Source organism: Callithrix jacchus, chromosome 15 (assembly GCF_049354715.1).
Source record: "Callithrix jacchus isolate 240 chromosome 15, calJac240_pri, whole genome shotgun sequence".
NCBI classification, from domain to species: Eukaryota; Metazoa; Chordata; class Mammalia; order Primates; family Cebidae; genus Callithrix; species Callithrix jacchus.
In genome coordinates, this window is record NC_133516.1 from 67,893,273 (window position 1) to 67,905,529 (window position 12,257).

Consider the following 12,257-nt stretch of genomic DNA (forward strand, 5'->3'; position numbering starts at 1 on the left):
GAAGCTCTGTATTCAGTGATGGGGAAAGAGTGCCAGGCTATCTTGAACAAACAAGATGCAAACCAGTAAATATCAGTAACATTCTTTTTAAAAATGGCTTTGTTGAAACATAATTTACATATTATAAAGTTCACGCATTTAAAGTGACAATTCAATGACTTTTACTATATTTATGGAGTTGTGCAACTATCACCATAATCTAATTTTGTAACATTTTTATCATTTCCCAAAGGAACTTTAATATAAGAAAGGGAGAAAAATGAGAAAATACACACATACACAGTAACACACACATACACATTCACACATACATACACACACACATGCCCACACATACTCCATACAAATCTGCATGTGTTGCACAAGTAAGCTCCAGAAAGGAAGAGAGGACACTACCACAAGTAGGGTTGGGAACTGTAAGTTCATGTGACACATGAGCTGAGTGTGATGGGAAGGGCTGGTGGGAAATAAGCCAAGAGGGGCCAGGTGAGGCCAAATTGTTTAAGACCTTAAATACCAGGCCAAGGAATTTGGATTTTGTTTTCCATAGAGTCCTATGCTGTCCAGAAGAACTTTCTGGGATGAAGTATTCTGTATCTGTACTGTCCACTATGGTAGCCACTAGCCACATGAGCCCGTTGAGCCCTTGGGATGTGGCCCATGTAACTGAAGAATGCATTTTACATTTTATTTAACTTTAATTAATTTACCTTTAAATAGCCATCTGTGGCTGGCAGCTATGCAATTGGACAGCACAGCACAGACCATGGGGAGCCATGGAAGGTTTTGCAGGTGAGGAGTGACACAGCCAGATGTTAATTTCAGAAAGTTGGGGAAGGGTGGATTCCAGGCGAGCAGATGGAGGCTGCAGACAGTTGAAGAGGTGGGCATGGCAATGACACACAGAGAAGGGGAACACTGACCTAAAGTGAGCACCCAGGGCTGGCTAAGAAGGGATGGGTTTGGGAAACTTCTAGAAGGGAATGTAGATAAGTCGATGGATGTCAGGGTGAGGAGAGAGTTGAGGATGATGCTGTTCTTGTCTTAATATCTAAGGGGATCTTCTCCCTCTTTGCCAGCTTCATCCAGCTCCAGCCATGCTGACCTCCTCACTGATCCTCCCACACTAATCACACTCCCACATCAGGGCCTGTACATGTGATGCTTCCTGTGCTGGGAGGGAGCACTCTCTCCCGGGTTTCACCTTTCATCTTGTCCTCTAAGGGCAGAAGACATGCTCCATCTTTCTGTGGCCTGCATCTTTCCCTGAGGGTCCTGCTGCCAGGCCTGTCCTCTTCCTCCTCTTGTTGGGAGGGGCTATCTTTTTGGTTCTTTTCCTCCTCCTGTTGGGAGGGGGCTGCGTCTTTTTGGTTCTCTTCCTTCTCCTGTTGGGTGGGGACTGAGTGTTTTTGGTCCTCTTCATCCTCTTGGTGGTAGGGGACTGTATCTTTTTGTCTCATTTTTGTATCCTTACTGCTCATCACAGGGCCTGGCACAGAGCAGGCTTCTGTTGTGTAGAATGAGTGTAGGGTGAGTGTAGAATGTAGCAAAGTCTCCTTTGGAAGGAGACACAGATAAGTGAGACCCCTTCTTCCCCATCCAAGCTCATTGGCCTGTGTGAAGGGAAAACAAGGCAGGACTGACAAAGTTCCCTTTCCTTAGCCCAACATCAGCTAGAGAGGTCTCTGGGATGAGGCAGTCCAGGGTTTAATCTTGGGCAGTTAGTAGAAGCATGTGACATGATCAGAGTGGCAGGGATGCTTTTCTGGGAGAGCTTCTGTGACTCCATGCCCCTTTCCCAACCAACACTTGTGGCCCCTTGAGCAAAGTCCTGTCCTGGTTTCCACACTTCCCCAGCTATGGCAACGACTTACCACCTGATGTAACACAACCTGAAACGCCTTGATGGTCAAGGCTTCAGGTTCTGTGAAACAAATCAGTGGCCTACTTTTTATGTGGTGAGTGAGAAATTTGATAAAACAGTTGCCCCTATAGATTGTCCCAGGAAAGACAAGTGGGGCTGAACTAGGGCATGTAAGATCTAGAGCTAGAGAGGCAGATATGGAGGCAGTAGAAAGGCAAACTTTCTCAAGATGAGTGCTGCCCTGTGCCCAAGTGCTCTTCCATGGGTCACTCAGGAGAGCTGCCCAACAGAGCCAGCTCTGCTGACTCAAACAGGCCTGGGCTGGGTGGTTGTCTGTGGAGGCTAGCACCTTAGCAGAGGACCTCTCCACACTGCGGCAATTGTATTGAGAACAGAGCCTCTTAAGGGTTTGCTAAGAGCAGATGAAGACCTGTTAGCAACCCTGAAGCCACTTGTTAGAAGTAGTTTGTTGAAAGCAGAGGTTGTTTTTATGTCTTTCCTTTTATTTTGTTTCTATATATTTATTATCCCCTCTAGGATTCAACTAGACCAAAAAAGGAAGTTGATGGGGAATAAAAGGTACTCTGAATAACAGGTTCTCGGTGGGGAGAAAGTGTTCAGTTCAAAAATAACCTGAGAGCAGGGAGTGAGGGTCCCTATTTCTCAAAGATGAGGCAAAAATCTAATGACTCTCTTGAACATCCAAAGGACATTTGTGTGAGGCTGCCAATAAATTTAACCTGTTTAGGAGGCATCTTCTTTCTTCACCTCTGGTCAATAAAAGTAGCTATTTCTTCCAGTCCAGTGCGTTCTTCCTGCACAACACTGTGGGAAGATGGCAGACACATGTTTTCTCTGACTGCCACCAGGCTGCATCTGACCCTTTCCACTCTTTTCTCCTTACCACGTATCCTTGTGTTCTCTGGCCCCATCTCTTCCTTGTCTCAAAGGCCCTTTTGACTGTCTATACCCAGAGTGTCTCTGGGCCATCATGGGGAAAGCCCTGGAGTTGGAGTTAAATAGCAAACCAACCTGTGTTCAAGTCTTGGCTTTGTTCCTTGGTGGCCGTGTGAACTTGGGCAAATGGTTGACCACTATGAGCCTCTGCATCCTCCTCTTTTAACTGCAGTTAGTAACTTCTACTTCCTTGGAATGATGAGAGGGGACCATGAGGGAAAATTTGCCAAAGCCCCCGGGCAGGATCTGGCACATGCCGCTGCAGTGAGCCTGAGTTGGATGCTCAAGGGCTGTCCCTTCGTGGGGCCTTAGCTAAAGTGTGGGGCAGCAGTGAGGGCACTTCAAATGGCCCAGGAGCTTCCCTGTAATCCCCAGCCTCCCATGCTATTAACTTGGGACCATCTGACTTACTGTGGCCAATGGGCCATGAGTCAAGGGATTGCATATCATTTCTAGGCTGACACAGATAAGAGCTGATGTTCCTCCTCCATCTCTCCCCTCCTTGCCATGGAGACTTGCAGGGCCCTAAGCTGAGATGACAGATCCAGGAGGTCCCTGAGTCATCATATGCAGAAGAGGCTTTGCATGAGCAAGAAATATACCTTTTATATACCAAGCCACTGAAATTTCAGGTTTTTCTGCTCCATTAATTCACCAAGTAAACAAAGCAACAAATGCTTATTGCCCTTATATACATGTGCCAAGTATTGCACTAGGTGCTAAGGATGGAGCAGTGACCAAGGCAGATGTATAGAATTGCATGTGCTATGGTGGTAAGGGAGATGGGGTCTAACATGGATACAGGTGGTGAAAACGAGGCAGACAACCTTTCCCATGAAGATCCTACCTGTTGCAAAGTTTTCAGCACAGACTTCTGTGTGGGTTACTCTTAGGTTCCGTAAAATTTGAGGCAGACTAGAAACAAAAGGGAAGTCTGTGTGCTGGGATCTGGCTGTTCCCAGTCTTTGGGTTGACAACTGCACCCCTAAAGGTGGAGAAAGTTCTTGTGCTTTTGCTTGTCTCCATGGTGGATTCTGTTCTAATGTGAAGACATGACAGCCTCAGCTCCCTCTAACAGATGTGTATGTAGTGAAGCCAGGGTGAGGAGGGTTCAAAGGGTGGCATCAAATTAAATTTTAAAAATGTAACCCCAGGCCATTGTTCCTGCTCTCCCAGGGATCCCACAATAATGGTCACCTACAGGCAAGATGGGAGTTTATTTGGGATATCTCCCTCCAATGATTTTTCCTTGTGGGATTGGCTGGGTGGACTGATCTTTGTCACTATAATGGTGCCCTCATGCAGCCAGTGACCACTTTTCTGAGAATCTGAGAATCTATACGCCGGGTCTGCCCAAGTGCCAAGGAACAAAAGAGAGCAAAGGAGCATCTCTGAGACCCAGGTGCCTGAATTTAGCTGCCCTGGGATGAGGTCAGGGCCAGTGGACATCCCCTCATGCCCCATCTGTGAGCCTAAAGATTTCATGGGGTTCCATATATATGGCATCCTGCAATATTTATGAGATGTGCAGAAGCTTCATTCCAGCCTGGCATTTGCTTTTGAGATTGATGTCTGTCTTACAAGTTGGAAAGCCAAAACTTGGAGAAGTCACAAAGCCAGCTGAAGAGAACGTCGAAACCCAAATACACATCTCTTCATTTCTATCCCAGGCTTCTTTCCAGTTTACCAAGAGGGAAACAAAATTCCAAAGGAGACAAGCCCTGTCCCCCCAACTCTGCAGCATCTTGTTTACACACAGGAGCAGCCAACCCTAAATTTAGAAAACAGGAGCGCATCTCAGCCTCGGCATCAAGTTCCAAAGTGCTGAGGAGGCTATATGCTTTACCAAGCATCCTGGAGGTACCGGAAAGAAAGGTACTATTTGCAGCCTGAAACATGAATCATTTAGAGCCTGAGATCCAGTTTGGAGAGTGGCTGGGTGTCCACTCATCCATCCTCGCAAAGCACACCCCAGATCGATACTCACCTCAGAGCCAAAATCAGAAAAGCAGCCAGCTTCATTGGGCCGGCTATTACTGGGAGCTACTGAAAGTGGAAGGATACAGGGATGGCGGGTTCTGGATGGCGGCCAGCCCCCCTGGGTAATGCCCGATAACAGCACCAAGTATGCACAAAGTACTCCTGAGGTTACAATGCTTTTTCTGCCCATAATCCATGAAATCCTACCCGAGAGGGGTGAATCACACCAGCCCCATTTGCAGATGAGGAAGCTGAGGTTCAGAGAGGCTGAGGACTCACTCAGGCTCACAGCTGGTCAGTGGCACGGCCATGACAAACAGGGCATTAACTCCCCACTGGCAGCTCTTCCTGATGATGTAGGCTACTGCTGTCTTTGGGTCAGCCACAAAAGGGTGAGCAAAGACCTTCCCTGCACCTGTCCCCCACTGCCATACCCTCGGATCAGTTACGGCACTGTGACATTTCCTGCACCCAGAGTGCAGCTGCTGACGGGCAGAACATGTGTGAGGGCCCAGGGCATCCTCCTTTCTCTAGACGGATGAGCGGTGAGCTAGCTGAGAAAGGAGCCCATAGGTCAACTGGCCTCACCCTGCCCTGCTCCTCCCAACTTACCCCGTAGGGCCAGGCTTTGGAGAGAATGATCGGAAAGCACTGGGAAGGTGGTTTGGGCCAAATGCAGGAGTGCAGGGGAGAGGTTTGCGGGGAGGAATGCAGCTGTCATTATGTCTTGAGGAGCCCCCTCTGGCTGTACTGAAGAGGCTGGATTGAAGGGGACAGGACTGTAAGTGATGAGATGGAGCGGGGAGGGGAGGCTGGGACGGTCAGCCAGGCGGTGTACCTGGAAGGTGGAGGCTGCTAACAGGAGCTAAAGAAAGAGCCTGATCGGAGTTAGGGTCTGATGGTTGGTTGGAATGGGATGGAAAGGATCTGAACACTGTGCCAACCTCAGTTCCAGCAAAGGAAGAGGAGAAACCTTGTATAAAAACAAATGTATTTATTCATGGTGTATTTATTAAGCACCTACCCTATGTCAGGCCTGGAGGTTAAGACTTTAAAGTCTAGAACTAGAAGATCCTTAGAAAGCAACATCACAAAGGTGACACTGAGGCTCAGAGAGGGCTGGGGGTTGATGAAAGCTCACACAGCAAAGGGGCCTAACTGAGAGTCACATGCAGATCTCAACGCCACCCTGAGGCTCTCCTTCTCAACACATGTTTCAGGGGGACCAGACACAGATTTCTGGAGGCATTTCCAGGTCTTAGACTCAGCCCAGCAGGCACATTCTTAGCTGCTAAGAAAAGATCTGGTGTTTACAGACAGGCGCCGTCACTCTGCACCTAGGAGCAAGATGGCTTTGTCTAGACTTTTCAGAGGCTCACTCCCCCTCACACTGGATACCAGCCCTGAGAGGTTCCTGTCTCTGCTCCTCACTGGGTCTTTCTGGCCTCTGTGCTAATTCTTCTCATCCTTCCCCTGGAGCTGGCAGCACATTGTGTCTCCCCCACTGCATTCCAATAACCTCCATGGGCTTTTCTGTTGAATTGATAACTCAGGAAAGAGAATTAAAAAAAGAGAAAGAAAGAAAGAAGAAAAGAAAGAAAGAGAAAGAAGGAAAGAGGGAGGATGGGAGGAAAGAGAAAAGAAGAGAGAGGAAAGGGAGAGAGGGAGGGCAGGAAAAAGAAAAGAAGGAAGGGAAGGAAGCAAAGAAGGAGAGAAACAGGAAGGAAGGGAGGAAGAAAGGGAAGGAGGGAGGGAAGTCAGGCAGGCTGGGCTCTTTCACAACCCAGCAAAATGAGCTCAACCAGATTACCTCTTCCAGGCCATGGTTTCCAGCACCTGTCTTCAATGAGGCTGTGTTTTCTGAACCACACATTGGGCCACCTGGATGGAGGAAGGCTGTCAGGGAGGCAGGGTAACATGGTATGCCAGCTTTCTAGCTAGGTACTTCAGTGCTCTGGGTCTCTGTTCCCTCATCTGTAAAATGGAGAGAATGGCACCAGCATGTCATAGAGATCCCTGAGCAAGCCATGCAAGGAAGGGTTTGGCCTGGAGCCTGCCTGCAGTCCAGGCCTCACACTTTAGCAAATGTAGCTGGCACTGCAACGGCTGGGACCTCTGTGGGACACGCAGGCTGCACGTTGAAGTGCTGGCTGTTTCACTGATGCATGGCACCCTTTCTTACACTTTAACCTGCCAGGAAGTCACCTAAGGAAATTGTTACAATCTACAGTCTCCAGATGTTTAAATCTTCCTGGACCCAGCTCCCAGAGTGACTCAGTCGGTCTGGGATGGGGCCTGGGATGGGGCCCGGGAACCTGCACTGCTGCAAACTCTGCGTGGGTTGCTGTGGATCCCAAAGCCTGTGCTGTGAGAAGGCACAAGGTTGGTCACCAGGTCCATCCTCAGGTGATCCCACTGGTGTTGGAATCAACGTGGCCAACTCCACGTCCTTCCATGCAGAGGTAATAGGACAGGGAGCTAGGATGCAGACAGTGTCTGGAAAGGGTGTTGTGGGCACAGACTCTCCATCAAAGGGACAAAGAGGAATAACGGACATGGTTGAGTCACACCTGGGTGTCCTGCACACTTCCTACCCTGGTCAAATGGTGGGTATGGTCCTGCCTCAATTGTGAAAGCCCTAGAGACAGTCACTTCCTTTAACCCAGCTCCTCCTTAGGAGATTTGTGCTTGCTTTAGTCATTCTTCATTTGCTCACTTAGTCAACAAACACAAGCTGAGCCCCTCCTAGGGGTGCCTGGACCAACATATGTTTGGTACCTTCCATGTGCCTGGCTCTGTGTCAGCAAAAGCATCATGAGTTTCAACTTGTCACTTCTTGGAACCATCTATATATAAAGGACAAAATAATAATACATATTATAGAGCGTTATGGTGAGAATTCGAGGAGATGATGCATTTCAAGGGCTTGGGCCTGGCCTACTGAGTGTCAGGAGCGGCCACTATTCCCTATAGCATTCCCACGCTCCATCTCACCTGTCACTCTGCCTCCAATCCTCTGTATTCCAGAAGCGATAAACTTGCCTCAGGCCCTCCCTTGCTCATTCTCTTGTTTCCAGGCCTTGGCAATGCTGTTCCCTCTGCCAGGAACACTCTTTCTCCCTGCAGTCTCCCTTCACACACACTGATTCGTCCCTGAGGTCACCACTGTCACTTCTTTAGGGTAAACTCCCCAACATCACCTCCTTACTAGTAGGACCCCCTGCCATACATTCTACAGCACAGAATTTCTCAATCTCTCCACTCTGGCATTTCGGGCTGGGTAATTCTTAGCTGTGGGGCTGCCCTGTGCATTACAGGATGTTTGGCAATATCACTGGCCTCTACTCACTACATGCCACTAGTTCTCCCAAAGTTACACAACCCAAAATGCCTTCCAGACATGAACAAATGTCCTCTGGGTGGGGCAGAATTGCTCCCCTGTGGAGAACTGAGTTAGCACCTTACCCGTCTACCTGTATTCAACACCTATGTTCCCCAAGAGACTCTAAGCTCTATGAGGACAGGTGTTAGGGCTGCCTCATTCACTAACAAATCTCTGGCGTGGAATCACTTCCAGGCGAAGAAAGCATTCAACAAATCATTGTTGGATAGACAGCTGGGTGAATGACTGGAAGAACTGATTTGTCCAGTCACAATGCTGGCAAATGGTGCGGCTAGACCTGGAACCTGAATCTTTGCCTGCAGAGCCCGTACCCTACCATGCAGGGCTTTTCATCCCAGATGACCCTCTCCAGACCTTAGTCATGACAACAGCTCAAGCTCACTGAGACACCACTGGAGGCTGGGCTCTGGGCTAAGCCCATCTCATGGCTTATTGGGCTAAATTCTCAACAGAATTCTACGGGGTAGGTGATGCTTTAATCTCCATTGCAGAGAAGTGAAGTAATTCTATCGAGTCTTGCAGCTAGGGAGAGTCAGTGCTGGGGGTTCCCTGCGGGAGGCTGCTCAGAGTCTGCATCAGACAAGGTCTATGGAGGTCAGGGCCAGTGTCCACCTAGCCCTGACCATGGCCAGGCAAGGGGTCCTGGAGTGCACTCATCAAAATTGCAGGTGTTGAGTAGAAAAATCAAAGCCCACCACAGTAGACAGAAACAAAACTCACCTGTCTTGACCCTGCTACTAGATGACAAGAACATGAAATATCCCTTAGGAATTTGTGTTACTTACACGGTCCAAAAGCCTTAAGTGAAAAATTAAATGTAACATCATCCAGGTTTGGTACCACCCCCAGCAAAGAGAAGAAGCAAAAAGAAATTTGTTCTGGAAAAATTCAACTTAAATTCAGACTTCAAGGAATTAGCAAAAATAAATGTTCTGAAGAAAATTAAAACCTCAGAGTTAAATATTAAAATATATATCAGAAACAAAACACCATAAGTAAGAACCAGGAAAACTAACAGGCTACAGAAACAGAACACAAAACGAGATCAAGTATTGGAATTATCAGGAACAGAATAGAAAATACTTACATTTATGGAAAGAAAAGAAGCAGAGTGAAAGCAGAGATGAAAACAGCCCACTAGAACTTGTAGAAGAAAAAATATAATATGAATTTCAAAAACGTTTTATTTAAAATAATTACAGATCACAGGAAGTTGCAAAGCTAGGATAAAGAGGCCCTGTGCACCCTTCACCCAGTTTCATCCAACGTTACATCCTATAGAACTAAAAAAATGGCAGATAATGCTGCATTAGGAATTGCTAATCCTCTGGGAGAAAAGAAGAGAGCTGTCAGTGTGCCTCGGACTAATGGGAAAGCATGATCCTGCAAAACAAAACAAAACAAAAATGTACAAAATTCTTGGAGCTGGAAAAGCAATAATTGTAACACTGGTAGGTGGAAAAGCAATGCCAGTGTGTGAATGAGCCCCAGCACAGAAGAAAAAGACCCGGGGGGGTCCCAGAGGCACATAGGTTGAGATAACCATACAGTGTTGGTATTGTTGCTGTCCCTAAGTGGTTCTCCTTTCTTTATCCTTTCCCTGAGCAGGACTAAATTTTATCTCCCTCCAAGTCATGCAAAGCTCCTGGTTTTACAGACCTGCTTTGCTCCCTTATGCCTCCAGGCCAAGTCTAAACATACCCTTTCAAACAAACACACCGCTGGCAACCTCCACCAGCTTAATTCCTCAAATTACTATGTAGACTGTCTTGATACAGCCAAAGTGGTTTCCTGCAGGTCCCTTAGACTTGCTGTGACAGATTGTATTTTCCAAAGAGGAACGCAATAATCTTACCCATTCTGCATGCTCTTCTTATAATGTGACTTTGACTTTCCTTTCATTGAGAGGTAGAGTTTACACGCCCTCCTCTTCAAACTAGACAGGATTTTCTGACTATTTTGACCAACAGAGTTCAGTAGACATGACATTACAATTGACCCTTCAACAACACAGGTTTGAATTGCAATGGGTCCCCTTATACCAAGGTTTTCTTCTGCCTCTGTTATCCCTAGGACAGCAAGACCAATCCTTCCTCTTCCCCCTCCTCCTCAGCCTACTCAGTGTGAAGATGATGACAATAAATCATCAGCTTTATGATGACCCACTTCCACTTAATGAATAGTAAATATATTTTTTCTTCCTGACGATTTTTTTTTTTGAGAGGGAGTCTCACTCTGTTGCCCAGGCTAGAGTACAGTGGCATAATCTTGGTTCACTGCAACTCCACCTCTTAGGTTCAATCAATTCTTCTGCCTCAGTCTCCTGAGTAGCTGAGATTACAGACACCCACCACCACTCCTGGCTAATCCTGATGGTTTTCTTAATTACATTTTTTTCTCTAGCTTACTTTATTTTAAAACTATAGTATATAATACATATAACATATAAAATATGTGTTAATCAACTGTTTGTGTTATTGATAAGGCTTCTGGTCAACAGTAGGCTATCTGTAGTTAAGTTTTGGAGGAGTCAAAAGTTATGCATGGTTTTTTGACTGTGCAAGGGGTTGGTGGCCATGTCGTTTAAGGGCCAACTGTATTTGACTTCTAAGGCTAGATCACAAAAGGCAATGCAGCTTCCAACTGAGTCTCTTCGGATGTTTACATTTGGAGCTCTAAGCCACTATGTAAGGCAGCTGACTGTTCTGAGGCCACCATGCTGTGAGGAAGCCCAACTACCCCATGCAGCGATCACATGGGGAGGTCCTGAGTCTGCATGAGGACAGAGATGCTCAGCTACAGACTCACTGCAACCTAGGGGAGATGCCAAACAAGAATCATGTAGCAGAGCCCTCTCTGATTTCCTGATCCACAGAAACCATGAGAGAGAATAACATCATTGTTATTTTAAGCCACTAAATTCTGGGGTGATTTATTTTGTAGTAACAGGTAATCAGAACACTTGTCATGCCTGTTTTCACTTCCACACCTTTTCTCGCCCAATCATTCCTGCTTGATATCCTCTTTCCTTTCCTCCTTTTGGTAACCTCCTCTTCACTGGGATGGGGGTATGGGCTAGGGAGACCTCAGTGGAGCTGGCATTTGCCTCCAACCCTGAAACTTGCTTGGAGCTGGGCCCACTAACAACACTTGGGAGAACACAGGGACTGAGTCTCTGGAGCCCAGGACTGAGCAACTAGCAGTGCGTGGGAAGATAGAAAGAGAGGGGTTATGGCTGGGTGATGTGGCTCAAGCCTGTAATCCCAGCACTTTAGGAGGCCAAGGCGGGTGGATCATGAGGTCAAGAAATTGAGACCATCCTGGTCAACATGGTGAAACCCCGTCTCTACTAAAAATATAAAAAATTAGCTGGGCATGGTGGCGTGTGCCTGTAATCCCAGCTACTCAGGAGGCTGAGGCAGGAGAATTGCCTGAACTCAGGAGGCGAAGGTTGCAGTGAGCCGAGATTGAGCCATTGCACTCCAGCCTGGGTAACAAGAGCGAAACTCTGTCTCAAAAAAAAAAAAAAAAAAAAAAAAAGAGAGAGGGGTTATAAGTAAATCAGGCCTTGGCTCAAGAACAAAGCTGAAGCCCAGTTCTCAGAAGGAAACCTACAATCAGTGTGAATGCAGCAAGATGGTCAACTTGAGGGTTTATCCTCTCCTGGTGGCAGGAACTATGGGGTGGTGATGATCTGATCTCTATACATTGCTGCATGTGTTCAGCATTTTATATAGTCTCATTTAAGCCTCACAATAACCTTTTGATTTAGGTACTGTAACTATTTCCATTTTATAAATGAGGAAACAGAGGCCTAGAAAGAGGAGCAACCTGCCCAAAGTCTCACAGTTAGGGGCAGACATGAGATTTGAACTCCGGCTTGTCAGAATCCAGATTCTCAGTCCCAGAAACAAAAGCGAGTATCAGAGGGTGGGTTAAGAGATTCCAGGCCTGATCCTTGGAAGTCTTCTGCAGCAGAGAATTCCAAGTGTGCCTTGATTTGCATTACCAGCATTTTGGTTCACAAGAAGAAGTCCATCTCCTCTTTGATAA

At 47.0% G+C, this 12,257-nt stretch overlaps 1 long non-coding RNA gene across 1 annotated transcript in view; it reads right to left on the reverse strand.

Moving 5' to 3' along the window:
* Positions 1 to 9,415: 9,415 nt before the first annotated feature.
* Positions 9,416 to 12,257, reverse strand: part of LOC108588350 (uncharacterized) — a 51,905-nt gene continuing 49,063 nt past the window's right edge. The window contains exon 4 of the long non-coding RNA XR_004734881.3: positions 9,416 to 12,248. This is a non-coding gene — a long non-coding RNA (uncharacterized LOC108588350). The remainder of the gene's footprint in view (positions 12,249 to 12,257) is intronic.